We start from the raw sequence: 18,491 nt of genomic DNA on the forward strand, positions 1-18,491 counted from the left end.
ACAGTTAGTGCCCGAGGTCTGTGTGGTAGACGAGGGCGCTGAAGGTGGGGGGCTGGGAGCTGCAGACAGGACAGTATTGCTGTTGGGGTGAGAAGGAATAACTACATTCCCATCCCATGATCCTCCACACCGCCCGGCAGCTGCGAGCGACAGGGAGAGAGGTGAGGAGATGTGGGAATGAATGCGGAGACAAGGAATGCACTCAAGGGGAAAACTTGGGGGAGGAAAAGGGGCAGCTAGAGGGCGTGGCGGGGGGGGTGAGGAGAGGGAGTGTGAGTTTCGTGCGGAGTAACCCGGCTCACCTGAGCCATGATGCTCCTTCCTGCCATCACATCCCGCCAACCCAACCTGGGAGCTTCATGTCTTTCCTGCTGGTTTAAGTGGGCTTTTAATCCAATTCTGACCTGGTGAGTCACTCCGGATTTCTCGGAGCACCTGGTCAGCTTCCTGCTGCTGCTGGGCACGAAGGCTGGAATAGGCTGAGTCAGCAGACGCAGGGCTGTGCGTGATTTCTCATTCTCATGCTCTCCTACCAGCACATTTTCGTCAACACTGATCCTAGGGGGAAGCCAGCTCCGTCCTTGTGCTTTTTCATCGCAGTTGCCAGGAAACCATTTTTTTCATCAACTGCAACAACAATAAGGATTTTAATCAATGTAAACGACTTCATGCAACGCTCTGCAGACGGGAACGGGGCTCACATGACGACTGTCTCAGATCTCTCGTCGCTCGTCCCTGAGTCTAGCACGGCACAGCAATCCGAGTCTGTCCTCCCGGCTCTCTCATTCACAGGGACCCGAGGAATTCAGAGGAGAACACCTGCAGACCGTGGCAGAGTTTCGTGAGGTTGTGAGGAGGTGTGAAAGTGGCAGGCGTGTGCAGGAGCAGCAGGAGCAGCTGGCTCGGGTGCGCTCTGTCCGGCCTGCAGGCAGGCAGGTCCACCTGCGTGAGGTTTTGCATCATTATCCCTAGATATGGGCTTCAGAAATCACACGTCTGGAACTTGAGGGCAAGAAATGGAGTCCCAGTAAAGCATCTTCTGTCCCCCCTACCTTGGTTTTTAGAGGGAAGGGAGTGGAAATAATTCAGAGCAATGGAGAATGCCGACACAACTGCAGATGTTTTACAAACTGAACATCTGTTTCCAGTTTGTGTTCGCAGCTTTGCTCCATGCTGGTGACATCACAGCCAATCCGTTTTCCCGCCCTTCTGTCAGTCTGCAGGAAGAGAAGCAAAAAACATCATCTTTTGGCAAACTCCTCTTCAATACGCTACGCCTCCGCAGTATTAAACCTTTTACAGATGTTACTTAAATCCTTTTCTAGGAGCTGCTAGTTCTAATCACACTATTGATAAAGACACATCAAGGAACGACTGTGAGGTGTCATGGCCCCTCAATGCCGAAGGACTGGCTGCTGTGTCACCTGCTGTCTCGTTTCTATTTGTCCCTCTGAATTGATCTTTTCTGCAGTTTATTGACAATTGTTCCTCAGAAGTGGGTAGACGAACACTGATTGAGTTCTACACAGAGCGGCCACCAGAGGGCACTATTCAACCAAACGCTGTCTGCAGCATGCCTTGTGCTGATAGCGGAGATGCCTCGATGTTTTCCTGGACAGTCAATGAGCTGTGACTGGCCACCATATTGTGGTGACATTGACATTTCATTGCCAGCAACTACTGCTGCATTCTGTATTGTTGTGCATTTGATAAATACACTTTGATTGATTGTTGTCATTAAATTACTTAAATTACTTTACATACTGCTATATTTTTTCTGCCAATGTACATTCTGTTGCTGTCAACTCACCTATTACAGCCTAATACACTGGAACATTTGTCCATACAACCTTCGTTTTGATGTCAAAGACTCTCTCTTAGTTGGGATTAGGGTCAACACACCAGGAAAACCCCATAATGGTATGATGTTTCAGTCTATTCCTGTTTACTAAGGAGCCCCTGATTAAGTTCAGAACAGAAGGTGAGTGAGAGTCTATCCCAAGACATAGTTCAGGTGGGGAGCAATACTTGTGAATTAACATCTTGAATATACCACCCCTCAGCACATCTGTCCTTCTCCTCAACACAGCCCCACCCCTCAGCACATCTGTCCTTCTCCTCAACACAGCCCCACCCCTCAGCCCATCTGTCCTTCTCCTCAACACAGCACCACCCCTCGGCACATCTGTCCTTCTCCTCAACACAGCCCCACCCCTCGGCACATCTGTCCTTCTCCTCAACACAGCACCACCCCTCGGCACATCTGTCCTTCTCCTCAACACAGCCCCACCCCTCGGCACATCTGTCCTTCTCCTCAACACAGCCCCACCCAACAGCACATCTGCCCTTCTCCTCAACACAGCCCCACCCCTCAGTACATCTGTCCTTCTCCTCAACACAGCCCCACCCCTCAGCACATCTGTCCTTGTCTTCTCCTCAGCCTGGCACAGCTGTACAGAGTGTCCAGGCCCTGCTGTCACTATGGTTTTGATTTAGACTTGCAATGAAATTTTTAATGCTCCCTGATAACCATTTTGAACCATGACCAAGCCTTCCTGCCTGCCTGGATTTCATTACCTAACTGTCATGGCCCAGTGACTTCAGACCATGTCCCAGAGGTCTCAGCAGAGAGCTGTAAATAACCCAGGGCTGTCAAGAGTGCTATGTCACACATCTGGCCCTTTGGAGCACAAAACAAATAATCGTCAGGGCCTCTGGTTCTGAGTCACGCAATGTTTGTGAAAGGGGTGGAGGAGGGCGAGGTGTCTGGGTCAGTTCCAGGCCGGGTGGAGTTGGGGTGGCGGTTGAGGACAGATGACCACAAGCGCTGTGTACTAACCTCGGACCCCCAGCCCCCCCACCTCAGACTGGTGTGGCTTGCCATGCCAGAGTAACACTGGAAGGAGATCTCCTGAGTTAAGCCCCCTCCTCCCACATTTGTTGGCGCAACAGAACCCCTTATTTCAGATCATTATTCCCAGAAATTGTTGTGCAATCATTGATGTACTTATAACATATGTGAAGTGTTTTTCTAATGAAATACAATGATATCAGCCAGATCTCTTAGTGAAATCCTGTCAAAGATTGAACTATCTTGACCATTCTGTTGCATTATTTACTTGCTTACTTTCCTTGCTGTCAAGCTAACGTAAGTATCAGTCCTCACTATGATATTTATGCAGATTGAGGACCACACCATGGTTTGATCTACATTCCTATTTCGCAAAACAGCAAAGAAAAACAACAAATGATGCCTGGACTCAGAGGATCTCAGAGGATTGATAACTACAGCTGAATTAAATGTTCAAAATTGAAGAGGTTTAGCTGCTTTGAATTGTACATTTATGACAGTTGCCTGAGACAAGGAATCTTTTTCATTGCTCTTCTGCTCTTTCTAAAGCTGTAATGTCTTTTCTGTGTGTGTTACCCAGATCAGCTATGCTTAGCTATGCTAAGTCACACACCTGAGATGCAGTAAAGATAAGCGTCTCTGAGGAAAAATGGCTCCAGAAAAAGAATCAGCCAGACTCTGGCTAACAGGGGCTCAATCTTCCCCCTGAGAGGTCCTTCTGGGGATCAGCATGGCTGAGGTTCACCTGACGAGTCGAGCTGTGGAGCAGGAATCGCTGATGCTCTAGTCAGCTGCAGAGCCTTGAACAGAATCCCTGCTCTCATGTTGCCCATTGTGATTGATAGGAGTACACCCAGATCTGTAGACCCAGGAGGCCAACAGCACTTCTGAACTAACATCCTGAGCCACCTGGCACTCTGAGGTTTTCTGGAAGTATTTTGTCTGGTTTATTTTTCCATTACGCAAATGCCTTGTCTCAATCCTTCTAGCAAAGCTAGGGGAAGATGTGAGCTACCCTGCATCCATTTCAAGAAGACAAAACAAAATCTATTCAGTTGCAAGAATCTCTGCAAGTACTCCAAACACAGTACACCAGCCATCTGGACCTGTGAAGGATTATCATCAGACAGGGGCATCAAGAAATACCCACGTATGGAAATGACATGGAATTAAGACATGATTCTTAAGGTTTCTGTGACTTGTAAAAGACCTACTACATTATAAAGAGCACTCCCTTAAAAAAGTGACATGGTTTTCCACAATGAGTTTGTGTCTATGGTACAACAATAAGACTGTGTCTGTGCCTGCTCCATTTTGTGCCTGGTGTTTTTGTCACAGCTTCATTGCCTCTGTCTCAGATTATTTGATCTTTTTTTCAGCTCTGCAGAAACAATGCTATCAAAACGACCTTCTCATTTCAGAGCTACTTGCTAGGTTATTTTAATGAAACGCAGAATTTAATTTTAAAAACAGGAAACAAAGACTGTTTGAAAGTGATACTGTGTTCTCCTGTGCTGAATGCCACCCTGGTTGCTGTATTTCCCATTCCTGTTTGTTACTAATGCTTTAAGAAAACAACAGCTCGCTGTTCTGTGTGCTGGCCAGAGCAGCTGCAGTCACCTGGACTGCTGGTTCTGTTTACTAGATCAACCAGTAAACACATGGGCTACCAAACCCCTCTCGTTCATACTGTATGTAAGAGCCGCGGTAAAGACACAGATGTCCTTCTGTTCATCCTGCAAGGGCTCTGCAGTGTGAGGATGCGACCTGGAGCTCCAGCTGCTTGTCCTTTCTAGGAAAAAACAAGTGGCAAAATTCAGGATTCGTTTAAACTGATCTGTAAAGTAAACAACAGTGCCTTAGATAACTAATATTGCTTTATTACTGAAAACAAGAAATACTACTTCAGATATGTGTGAAAATAAGTTTCTTATATAATCTTGATAAATAGATTATTCTTCTTAATTCACTTTTCTTGCAGTTACTTATTGTTGAAAATCTGCATTCTTTTAGTAACAGATGTGCCTTGACACAGCAGCAGCACTGAGCCCCAGATGGCTTCACCATGTCAGTGTCAGAAACCTCAGCTGTGTGAACTCGTTTGGACAATTATGGGTGATGTGATAACAGAGCACCAGCCCTGCTACTGTGATTCACGGCAACAGACATCAGCACAGGTCTGGCCGGTGAAAACATACAATGTAATTAGCTTCTGCCTTCAAGGTTTCATTTTGCAAAGAAATTTAACAAAAAATGAATTTCTTAGCTGTAAAGGCAGACAAGCAATAACAAACACCTTAGGCACAGGTCTCCCAACCCAGCACAGCAACTCTCTGCACAGCAACAGGGCTATTGCACTGCCTGGAATTGAACTGGAAATATTGTACAACCTAGTGGAAAACACACACTGCCTTGCCAAAGCCCGTCTTACTACCTGCAGAAGCCCAGGACATTATTCAATGTTGTCCCACATAGTCTGACCAGTCGGTGTCCAACATATCTGCAGGGGCTCTGTAACATTACGTTCCAAGTGACAACAAGTTTCCCTGTGGCTGGTCAAAAGAATGGGGGTGCAAAGCATTTAGTTCTGCTCAAATTCCAAATTAATTTCAACCTTTCCCAGCCTGGTCTGTGCAAAGCAAGTCCTCTCTGGATCAACTGACTCAGTGATTCCTCTCCTCTCCACCTGGAGGATGACATCAGGGTACCCCCCTGCCTGCACTCTGCTTCCCAAACAGTTTCAGTGTATGAAAACCCCTGGACATGATAACCACAAAATCGGGTTCAAAGGTAAATGTGCATCAACATCAAATCCATTTCCACTCTGCTAGCAATCAAACTGTAATTAACTACTGGGGGAGTAAAGGTCTGATTTCCTTTACGTGCTGAATCACTGAGATTCCAGGTTGCAAGGCCTTATGGAGTGAATTTCCTTTTATTTCCTAGCTCTGAGACTCAGAGAAGAGCAGAGGAAAAGCCTGCAAATGCCGTGATGTACTGTGCACAGTAGTAGGGATTTAGGTCAGATTCCTTTTCAGAAACGGGTTTTGGGGATCTTGGAACATTGAGCTAAAGGGAACCAAGCAAGGAAGGTCTTCATGTTGTTGATCTGCACTTGTAGAACAGACAAGAGAACACCTGTAGGAACTGCAGCACAGGGGGCTAGGATATGGGATGGGAAATTCCCCAGCTCCCACAGACATGGAAAAGTTAACCCACAATGGACACATGCAGAATTGACAGTGACATCAGATGAGGTGTTTACTGATCACCTCTTACAATATGGCACACTGTGTGTGGAAATTGGAGCTTGAAGCTCCACACCTGCTTGGAAACATTTTACTTTATAGTGGGCTAATGAAGGGCTGAACCATTGCTTGTGCAGAGTCCCAGTGTGAACCACGACATCACTGTGGGCCTCCAGAGGGTGGTCTGCATTCCCCCTGGGGTACTCTGAGCACCACAGCAGTGACCCTGGTTGCCCAACCAGCAATCTTTTCAGCAGAAAGGGGAGGATACTGTGCATTCCTAACTTCACACAAACAGATAACAACAGAAGGGATGGAAGAGTGCTGTTCTTCAGAAGCCACAGATGGGATGTAGACCTAAGACATGGCACAGAGGAGAGCTAACGAGTGATCCAGCCTCACCCCACTACTCAGGACTGAACTCAAGCCCAGACCCTTCCTGAGACACAGCACATTTTTATTTCTTCATCTGACCCTCCTTGCACTGCAGCCTGATTGCAAATCATTTAATTATATCCCTGATCATCCCCATTTATCATTCCATAATCACTTCATGGAGCCTGTGCAAATTAGCTGCCCACAGTCCATTATTGTTAACTTACAGGGGGAGGACCTTTTAATTTCCTCCTAGAAAAATGTAATTGTGGCAGCACACAATGAACAGACGCCTAATCTAATTATGGTTAACAGAACACCAGCTTTAGCACTGATCTGGCTGATTCAAGACTGCTGGGGCATGGTGCCCATGTTCAATGTGCCATTAGCATGGCTCTGGATTTGCAGAGCAAGAGAAGTCAATGTGACTTTTCTGGTGTGGTGTGAAGCTGCTCTGGCTTCTCTGTAGTGGAAAGGCAGAAAGCAGAGATAAGAGAGCAGGGAAGACAAAGAGCTTGTAACTGTACTTGGCAAACCATGGACTGAATCATCAAAGCCTTTTGAAGACCCACCCCAGTGATTTCCGGAGATCTGCATGGCTCTGACAACCTAATAAACAACACGCCACTGAAGATCCTAAGAAAACTGTGACGAGGCAAAGCGAAGGCGAAGCACACAGGTGTAGAAGGCAGCAGTGACAATGGTCAAGCATGAGGTTAGGAGGAATGTTGGAAAATCTAAAAAACAATTCTGACTTTTTTTGAGTGGGAACTTCTGTCAGTGTTTAATAGAGACAACAGGGGTCATTGATCTCCTCATTTTTTCCATAAGCTCTAAGCAAGCAGGGACAGGCGTATGGGATAATCAGACCTCAACAAAGCATTCAAAGGGCATAGAGTTCAGAGTGTGATACAGACCACTTTATTTACAAATTAGCTATGATGCCGTCTTATAATAATAATAATTATTCTGTAACGCGCTTTACAGAATGACAACAACAATAATTAAAAAGAATACACAAGATAAAACACAATTACAATATACAGTATAGAGGAGACTGTGGATGGTGGTCCTAAGAGAAGCAGAGGGGTGAAGAATGGAACCAGTTAAGTTAAGGCTTTTCTGAACAAGAGGGTTTTGAGTCTGGATTTGGAGGAGTTTAGAAAAGGTGACTCTCTGATATCCTTGGGGAGAGAGTTACAGAGCTTGGGGGCATAATAGGAGAAGGCCCTGTCACCTATACAATGTAGACGGGCTTCGGGGACAGTAAGGAGACCAGAGTTAGAAGAGTGAAGGTTGCGAGGTGGGGAGTAAGGAGATAATAGTTCAGACAGGTACTGAGGTGCCAAGCCATGCAGAGCCTTATAGGTGAGCATGAGGATTTTAAAGTCCACACGGAATTTGACCGGAGGCCAGTGCAAGGACTCCAGGACTGGAGTAATATGAACACTTGCACTAGACCTGGTCAGGATTCTGGCTGCTGAATTTTGGACATACTGCAGTTTTTTCAGAGTAGATTTAGATACCCCAGCGAGTAGAGCACTACAGTAGTCAATTTGAGAGAACACAAATGTGTTGATCAGCTTTTCAGCCACAGTTAGTGATAGCATAGGGCGTAGTATAGTGATATTTCTGAGGTGAAAAAAAGATGTTTTGACAGTATGCTGCACATGTGGGTTGAATGTTAAGCCAGAATCAAATATAACCCCAAGGTTTTTCAATTTTGATTGAAGCTCAAGTACAGAGCCATCTACAGAAAGGATTACAGGAATGGCTTTACGAAGTTGATGGGGGGTGCCAATAAGCATGACTTCAGTCTTGTCGCAGTTAAGATGAAGGAAGTTTTGAGTCATCCAAATGTTTATGTCAGAGATGCAATTAGATAGAACAGAGACAGCCACATCAGTGTCAGGTTTGGTATGGATGTATATTTGAGTATCGTCAGTGAAGAAATGAAAGCTGAGGCCATGTGATCTTAAATGATGACCAAGTGGAAACATGTAAATGCTGAAGAGCAAGGGGCCCAGTATTGAGCCCTGAGGAACACCAGACTTAACAAGACCAACTTCAGACCTGTACCCACTGAGAGAGACAAAGTGTCAGCGATCAGTGAGGTAAGATTTGAACCATTTGAGGGCAGTGTCAGAAACTCCAAACACAGCCTCAAGACGAGAAAGTAGGATGTTATGGTCAACAGTGTCAAAAGCAGCACTGAGATCAAGAAGTATGAGTATAGATAGAGAACCAGAATCAGAAGCTATTAGAAGATCGTTAAGCACTTTGAACAGGGCAGTTTCGGTGCTGTGAAGTCTTATGTAATGGAATCAGGGACGTGGGTGAGTGAGGAAATGCCAGTATTGTTTCAGTGTTTTCAAACAGTCAAGACAGAAGGAAGAAAACACAAGTGAGAGAACAATAAGGGAATAATTACACACTGATGTTCATAATTCATTTCAATAATCAAGATTCTGGTATGGTTCGTGAAATTTGCAGGTCATGCCAAAGTAAGAGAATTAGCAAACACTGTAGAAGCTGCATAGGAAATCTTTAGATCTTATGATTCATGACTGTGACACGTGTGGATGATTTAATGTAGACAAGAGCGAAATGCTGTATTCAGGTAGCTAGAGTGAACTATTAATACAAAATGGGAAACAATGAACTTGAAGAAGCTACACATGAATAAGAGTTAGGGTATTCATGTTCACACATGACTTTCATCTTCTGTCTTTTTATTGCTTTCTCGGAGGGTACAATGTTAGGATGTACAGTACAGTCAAAATTGTAGAGTTTAAATCAGGGGATGTTATGATAAGAGTGTACAACACACTAGTAAGACCTCAGTCAGAACATTGTGCTCAGCTTTGGTCACCACATTACAAACAAGAAACTGCTGCTCTGGAATCAATTAGCTAAATATGAGACCTGGGGTTAAAGGAACATCCTACTGACAGGTTAAACAAACTGAAACATTTTAGTCTTGAGCAGAAAAAACTCAAGGTCCTTATTCAAGTATTCAAAATCCTCACTTGCACTGGCTGTACAGTATGTGTGTGTCTGTGTATGTTCCCATTAGAAAAAACAAAATTCCTCATTGGCCAGAAGAAATAATCATTTTGACCAGGTTTGCACACTACGGATTCAAGTAAAGTGACTTGGAGCTCAGGTTGAGGTTTGGCCTTCAGTGTCGCACCCAGGGGAGCAGCAGGGCACGCCACCTGACAGGAAGCCAGCTGAGGCCGTCCATTAGAGCACTCGGGCCTCTGAATCACCACAGAACCGGGATATCAGTGCTGCGGAGCTGTGAACAGTTTTAGTGACGCTGGATCGATGTGGCCTGAGCTGACCCGGACGAGCGCCCCCCCCCACAGTGCCGGCAGCTGCGCTCTGTTTGTGTTGCTGCCCTGTGGAGTTTACAGCTGCAGCCATCAAGCCCACTTACAGAGCTGCTGTGACGCTCCGAGCGGCTGCCGTGCTGTCAGGGAAGAGAATCATCCTGTATTTGGGCAATGTTTATTCGACATTGCCCGCAGGCCTCGTGCTGGCAGCGCCGAGCGCACAGAAAGCTGGTTCGAGTTACTGTGTTTAATCTGCACTCCACCAAGAGAAATGTTTCTTAATGGGAGATAAATCTATAAATACACAGTTCTGACACCCCCGTCCCACATAAATCTCTGTGCTCTCAGTTCATGGGACTAAACTGCTGCCTTCTTGCATGAGAAACTAGGGATTCATTTATTAATGTTCTTATCAAAGGGAGACTAAATATACTACTGTAAGTATAAACTAAAAAACAGATGAGTGCAACATTATCATGCTCTGAAAATGAAAACGATTTCCTAGTGCAATTGTGAGCAGTTTCATATCGATGGCTCCCTGTCGTTGTCCAGTATCGGTTCCAGAAGGGTCTCCCCTGGACAGGCCAGATCACCACCTGTACTGCCTCAGAGGAGCAGCTGAGCACATGGGCCTGTGGGGGGAGGGAGGATGGTGCAGGACTAGTCTGCTGGAGGCTCAGGGTGCGAGATGTGATCTGAGGTTGATTGTACTCATGCAGCGAAAACAGCTGAGCTTGTGCCACAGATGACAGCCTTCTCCTCACATCGGTGAAAATCTTGAGACTTCAGAAATATTATCACACTATTGTTCAGGGCTTTTCTCTTCACTTAGTATTCATTATGAAACCTCAGAATCAGTCCAGTTTTCCAAATGTTTTCACAGTATGTAATCAGGCCCTGTGTCCATGCACCAGGCTGGGCTGCAGCAGACACAGGTGTGCTCGTGAGCTCCACCTTTTATCATGGTCGTATAATGTCTGTCAAAGCAGCTCAGTGGAACAGACAAGGTACAGGACACTCACAATGTTAAAAAATACTCTCATCGATGCTGTTATATGGAGCAACATACATACAGACTAGACCATGGGAAATTGGCTTCCATTGCCAGCAGTCATATCACCCTGCAGCTCCCAGCTGGCAGCCCCACTGAAGCTCAGCAGGTGTGAGCCTGGCCAGTACCTGGATGGGAGACTCCTGGGAAAGCTGAGGCTGCTGCTGGAAGAGGTGTTAGTGGGGCCAGCAGGGGGCGCTCATCCTGCTGTCTGTGTTGGTCCCTAAAAACCGAAGTCCTGACTCTCTGTGGTCATTAAAAATCCCAGCACGTTTCTCGAAAAGAGTAGGGGTGTAACCCTGGTGTCCTGGGCAAATTTCCCATTGACCCTTACCAATCATGGCCTCCTAATAATCCCCATCTCTGAACTGACTTCATCACTCTGATATCTGATGTGTGGTGAGAGTACTGGCGCACTATGGCTGCTGCTTTGAGTGGTGTGTGCAGAAAAGCGCTATACAAGTGTATGCAATTATTAATTATTATTATAGAAAATTACAGAACTACAGCCCAGGGGTACTAATATCACTGCGTGCACCAGAGGGCACACAGCCCTTTTCCAGGCTATTGGACTGAGGCAGTGTCCTCATGCGGTTGCTGTCTTTGTCCCCTTTGTTCTATGGCTTCCATGGCTGCACAGTATTCACATTATAACTGTCTTATAAGCACCTGCTGCATTCCACTGTCACTCCACTGGCATTCGTATGAAAGACTTAAGGAGAGCAGTCTTGGAGCTGAAGCTGAAAGTCACTCATCAACTCCAGGCCAGCTGGAGAGGGAAATCTCTAAAATAACTGAGCTCCTATGTGCAGTGAACTACAATCACACAAGTGGAAGTGATTTCTCACTTGTTTGCATTAGGGAGCTGGTGGATGATTAATTCAGGGGAATTAAATGGATCGTTAGTTCCTGCCCACTGCCTCCTCAACACCGCAGTGGCACTGAAAGGATGCTGGGGAATTCCGTGCTTTTTGTGCATGGATGTCGTTCATTAATCAGGAATTTTCCACCAAAACAAATCCTGACCCTTGTTCTGTTTAAGAAAAAGCCAGTTCTTGCCTTTAGGCTCCAGTCCCATGCCCTGCAATCGAAAGCACTTTGGGGAGACTCCGGTCGAAGGTCTCAGCCTCCTGGGGAAAGACCCGGAGTTCGGTCAGTGCTCCAGGCTCCTCTCTTCAGCAGCAGCACACAGGGAGACCGGGAGCAAACTCAAGGGATTCACCTGGAATCCTTCGAAAGCTGCGGGTGTAAATGTTTCTGGTTCTGCTGCACCCAGTCTCTAAACCACCTTTAAATTTCCCTTCCTTACAAGTAACAGGGACCTGCCAAGGGCACCTTCCACAGTGGAAAGAAAGCTGACTGTAACCAGGACACGAATCGTTCTGTCTTACTGTCTCTCTCTTTCTCACAAACACTCTGCAGCAGACCAGCTCTGTTCAAATCACTCAGTTTAAGTGCAGCTTCAATCACTTGCTTTTTTAAAAAAACCTTCTTCGTTACTACAACTATAACAACTTCAAAATATCTTGTTAGGAGGTCTTCTCATGCTGCGCTCATTTCTGACTGAGCGATCTGGAATGGAACAGCTCACAGACCCACTAGTGCAGCACACTGCCAGAAGCTGAGCTACACTCCTCATCTTTTCCCAAAAATAAAAATGAAAATCAACAACAAAATATGCACATCTGTAGGTGCTTCCTGCCTGAGAAGGGCCAGCCAACCCCAGACAGCGCTAGTTGTCCTTGTTGTTAAATATTATTCTTAGACATGCTGTGCTTGGCAGATGCGATCAGGTTTCATGTGTGTGGGTGTGAGTGAGGGTGTGACTAGAAGAGGCCCAAGAGAACAAGAAGTGTCCAACAGAACTGAAACTCCCAGCTTCCTCTTGGCTCTGTCGAGCAACAGCAGCATCCTTCAGCAGACCGGCAACGCAAGACTGACCTCACTTGACCCTCTTGACAAAATACAGTTCGGATCTACAGCAATACCAAGGACACATGCCATAGCAATCGTGTTGCACAGGCTGACAATTTTTAAAAACCATCACAGAGAACTAAACCTGGAATTAATATTGTAACACTTACGGCCGACAGGCACTGTGTAAGAGCCGGCTAGCAGAGCAGGTGACGTCACCGCCCTTCCCTGTGATAGCAGGACTACAGCTAGTGGGTTGTAGAGAGATCTCTCTTTGGCTCACTGGGCTGGGTCCCTCTTGAGTGGCGCGGGAGTCCTGGGTTCGAGCCCCTTATGGTGGAGGGCCGACCTAATGCGGCAGGGGTGCCTGCCTGAGCCCCCGTTGCGTTACATTATGATGTGTAGGGAAGGACATCACAGGTGCAAAGAAAATAACTATTTTTGGAAAATAGCACAAAGGCTTGAATTTGAGTTCTTTAAAAATTACACAATTCTTTGTTAACATTTTTGTGCAAGAAAAGAAAGTCCAGACATATCTAAAGGAAAGGGGAACTAAAGAAAATCCTTTCATGACATGATTTGTTTCTTTAAAGAAAGGGTATGTGATTGCAGAGGCAATAAAATATAATTATTCAAACTCAATGCCAGATTGCCGCAGGGATTCAGATGTGTCACATCATGAGCTGCTCATGCTCTGACTGTCTGCCTTGTGCTGAAGGTACTGTGGCCACCAGGCGTGAGTCAGGGGCTGGTCAGTGGGACACCAGGAGGTCTGTCTAGGCAGGTGGTGATCCAGACACAGCCCTGAGCGATGAACATGGTACCAGGCAAACGTCTGCTTCTGCACTAACTCCGGCCCTACATGTACCCGGGATCGCTGAATCCAAAGATCCCACTGCCTGGAGCCCCAGCAGATTCGCCAAGTGAACCAGGTTTTTAACAGCAGTAAGGCAATGCAATTCCGGGAGAAGGGTGGAGCAGACAGAGCTTGGCTGATAATACTCAGTGCTGTGAAACAGCACAGAAACAGGAAAAAATAAAAGGCTTTTTCTTTTGCATTAGCTTTCCTTTCTGTGAAACAGGGGTGAATGGGAGTGCACAGCAGTGCGTATTCAGTTTCACATGCACTTCTAAGTTCGTGTGTACACCTTTCAGACTCTTTAAGTTTAGTACATGGTATCTGTTAAGCATGCTGCTGCCTGCCCTTTCAGACAGAGAACTACTGCAGTTCTCTGGGCTTTTGTGAATCAGAACTGCTTAGCAGCTGCTTTCTAGTCTTCAACACATACGACCTTGTGCACACATGCGAGCTGCATCTTCCGTGCTGCAAATATTCACAAACCAAGGGACATGACACTAGTCCTGTACCAAAATCATTCATCAGTTCATTTCAGCTGCAGTTAGATCTATGTACTGTATCACAGGACTTGTAGTCAATTATTAATGTGGCCCATCAACACAGGAAGCGATTACATGAACATAAAGCCTACTCATGCAATTTCATGCATTTTGCCTGCTGGAGTGTTACTAGTTTGCTGCTGTCCACAGGTGCCAGGGGCCCTGATTTGTTATTTAAAGCAGCCAGATCTGTACATCAAGCTTTAGCTCTGCCTCACAGAGGGTCTAGATGCCATCAGGCAGGCATGAACAGGGTGGTTATACAGCACGGCAGCACAGTCTTCAGTCCTGCTGCACGATTTCCACTGCTCATCTACTTTCTTTCCTGTAGAACCAGCAGTGTGAAGGAACTGCAGCATCAACAATCCTCAGTACACACTCAATATTGTTAAAATGTAAAAGGGCTACAGGCATTCATTTACTTGGGAAATCACAGAGCTGTGACAGCCCGGTGCAGCAGGTTTAAAGAAATCTGGGTAAAAAGTGAAGTAATCCCTGTAAAATGCACAGGGTTGTTATTTTTAAACATACACCTCCTCAAGACAAGCAGTGAGGCAAAGTGAGAGCTCAGTGATCTCGGCCTGCCCTTTCAGAGCTGTCACTGCTGAACAATTCAGTAAATAATCCTGTCATCTTCCCCTCTGCCACTGCAGATAAACACAGTTTTTACCATGCTTCACTGTGCTTCACTGTGCTTTTACCAGCGCATGCCACACTAGCCCATGACTGTGCTTTTACTTGTCTACGAAGACTCAGTTGACCAGGCTGAAGTCCTGTCCTGACGCAGTGAGACTCGTCTTGAGAGCCGGAAGAAGCCCCAGCTAAAGGCTGCCGAACTAGGAAAGTGCTTCAAAGACCAACCGTGCAGCAGGACTCCAGAGCTCCGGGACTCCAGGACGAGAGTCTGATGCCCACCTCCAGCGCTGGAGAGAAACCAGCGAGCGAACTGTGGGGGAAGTCTTTTTCCCTTCTCTCCCAGGAGGTTAAATGCCATAAGAAAAGGAGCTGAAAATCGCTCCGGGTGTTCTGGCACAGTTAAAGCTCTGCCCTGCTGTTCTGTCACCAGTAAATGAATTGCACCAGCACGGTGCTCCAAAAATAACCCCTCTAACAAATAATGAAGCTTTGATTGCCCTTCTTTTCCAGTCTCTGCTTATACAGATCTGTCAGGAGCATCAATTACTCTCCTCCTGTTTGTGTCACATTTTTTAAAAAATAATGCTTTTCATCCTTTCCACTGAGCTCCTGCTGCGGCCCCAGGCTGTGACTCTGCGTGCTTTGGCAGATGAAGATGGCTGTTTGGTGAGCAGAGGGCTCTCAGTGAGGGGCGATAACTGGGACTGGGCTCAACTCAGTCGAACCCATTCAGCCACCCTTGTCTCTGGACGTGGGTATGACTCCAGGATGCGGTGCCTTCCCACCTGCTCACTATAAAGAGCCTGTCTGCTCAGGCCCATGGCAGGCTCCTGGCCCGTGCTGGGGCATCAGGACCTCAGGCTTCAGCACCCCAAGGAACCAAGAGCTGAGGCAGGGGGCCACGCAGTCACCATTGAATTCCACTTTTGGACATGGGGCCCTCTTGCACTGCAAACCCAGGACATTTATAGAAAAGTGATCTGCCTTCACAACTTTCAAATGCACTGTTTAAACAGACCCCTGCACGCACTCCTGTCTCAGTAAATACAGAACTGTGTGTTTAATCTGCTTTATATATAATGTCGACACTTTCTTGTGGATATCTGTACATTTTCCTATTGATTTGGGTTTAACAGGTTTCTGGAGTACACACGGCCAGCATTATACTACTGTGCAATGGGTGGCCATACCACAGAGAGAGCATGGCTACAGCGCGAGACCAGCTGGAGCAGACACAAGCATGGCCTGACGTAGACGCTCACGCAGATGGCAGATACTGTGCTGTATTTACACCGCAGGCCCAGAGATGTTAAGTTTTGGGGTTTTAGCGCCATGTTCAGATCTGATAATTCACTGACCACTGCACATCGCTGGAACACAGTCCACACCCAGTGGGTGTTACATGAAGAGCTGTGACACTCAAGTCCAAGCACACATTCAGCACACTGATGTCTCACCCTGAGGGCCTGTGCAGACAGATAACTCTCACCCAGGATTTAGCAGGCACCATGGTGACTCTAGCAAAATAACAGATACAAAATGGAAAACCTGAAATGTAGAACTAAAAAATATTTTCCTAAACATTATCTTTTAAAACGTATTTTGCATTCATTTTCATACCATATCTTATTTAAAAATTCTGATTTAACTGATTAAAGAGATGGCCACAGCCACTGAAGTCTTTAAGCAATGTTGCTGTGTCTCAAAACAGATGCTAAGTGTCTTTTTAGTTAATACACAGCTTATTGCTGTTAAGAGCAGAGGGCACGGGACCCTGAAACTGCCTTTATTAATGACAGCAGAGAGGATACCTACTCCACCCGCACTACAGACCTGGAGGAACATTCAAAGAGTTCCTCCCTTCAAAACAGCCTCTCTGATCCAAAATAACCACCCTGATTGGAATGGTACACTGGTATGAACTGAGGGAAATCACCATTTTCTACTAATAAAGACACATTAATGCAGCGCTGGCCGGCTTGCCCTACTCAGTATCCTGAAGCAGCTTCCTTTTTTATCAGGAATTATTTAGGTTGGAAAAGATACATGTAGTGATGAAGGAAGAGCTGAGATCATGAAGCTGTGAACTGGGAGCAGAGAACAGTGCTGGACTGAAGTGGACAGTCCCCATGCCCCTGGAGGGCTGGCTCAGCAGGGCGAGCAGGACTGGCACCCCGAATCCCAGCCCAGCCAAGACGCCACAGTCTGACGGGTAGATTTCTGGCAACCAGAGAGTGATTCCAGAGAGTGGCTTTTTTTACCAATATTTACATGTATTTTCTACATTTATTTCTATGATGTTAATGGGTTTGAAATTCACCATGGGAATGGGAGCACCTTGCCATTCTTGCACTCTGAAAACGATCTAAAGAGAGTCACAGGGAAAATTGAACACAGATCACTGGGAGCTGAGAGCTGTTTTAAAAGTTTAAAAACTGCTGCATTCTCAAGAAGACCTGGCCAAGGAAAGCTGGGAAGGAAATCAAAAAGCCTTGAAAAACAAAGAGGAATCTGAGTCGCACTCTGACACAAGCAAGGCACTGAGGTGGTCCAGCTCGCACCTCTGCGATCCATATGCTGCACCTGAATCAAATCTCATTTGCTGTGAGTGGCGGAGATGCAGTTCCTTTACCCCTCAGGACTCGACAATGCTGAGATCAGGAACCCTCTTCTTTGAATCCTTTCTGAGGCTGTAGTATGTTTTGTGTGTTGTGACTGAACCTGGAGGCCAGATCGAGCTGAGCTCTGACTAGAGCGCCCCGCCTCCCTGACCCTCTGCTCTGAATCCCCGGACCGGAGAAGCGGCGCTATCGCCCCAAGACCACAACGACGCGGGAAGGTGCAGCACAGACATTATCTAGTTTTCACATTAACGTTTTTAAAAATGTGAACCAACGGGCTCGACAAAGTGCTTCCCACGCAGAGGAAAAACCGGAACTGACGAGAATTTTCCACGTATTTTCAACACTTAGTTTTTTACCTTCAAGCAACGATACATTGTTCATATTGCAGTCTAATGCTTTGCGGGCTGTTCATGGATTTTCCGCATATCATTAGTCCCATTAGTGTAATCGTTGGTGTTATTAGCGCAATTATAACAGCCCTATGGTGTTTAGCTATGGGATTGTGTCCACTACAGTACATTTACAGTACCTCCGACTTCTCTATTACACCGGGGGAGTGTAATTTTCTTTTTAAATGAATGTTATGTTAAAGTTCAGCCCCATCGAAAACAATACCAAAATATCGTTTGTAATTAACTTAATTATTAAAATGGCACGTTATCATATACACAAAATGAAATGGTCTGGGAAGAATCCTATGTTTGAACATTTTAAAATGGATGTAAAGTAGTATCTGCAGAATATTTCAAATTGTAAAAATATGAAAGCAGTGAGGAGTTTATCTTGAATTTGTTTAAACTTTTTTTCATAATTTGTATTTATTTTGTAATATGTACCCCTGACGATGCTTTTGTCTTGAAATGTTATATGGTTGTATTGTATTCTTTGTTGTTTTCAAAAATTAAATTAAATATATATATCTAAAATATATTTTTAAGTGAACAAAATCTTGTGGAGATGGACGCTCCTGGTAGACAGCTCGAGGGTCTTTCCGTACCCGGCTGATCGACCCTCCACGCGGGCGGCGGCTCGAGCGACGGGTCGGACGCAAACCCA

Source organism: Lepisosteus platostomus, chromosome 4, assembly GCF_059453375.1.
Source record: "Lepisosteus platostomus isolate fLepPlt1 chromosome 4, fLepPlt1.hap1, whole genome shotgun sequence".
Classification (NCBI taxonomy): domain Eukaryota; kingdom Metazoa; phylum Chordata; class Actinopteri; order Semionotiformes; family Lepisosteidae; genus Lepisosteus; species Lepisosteus platostomus.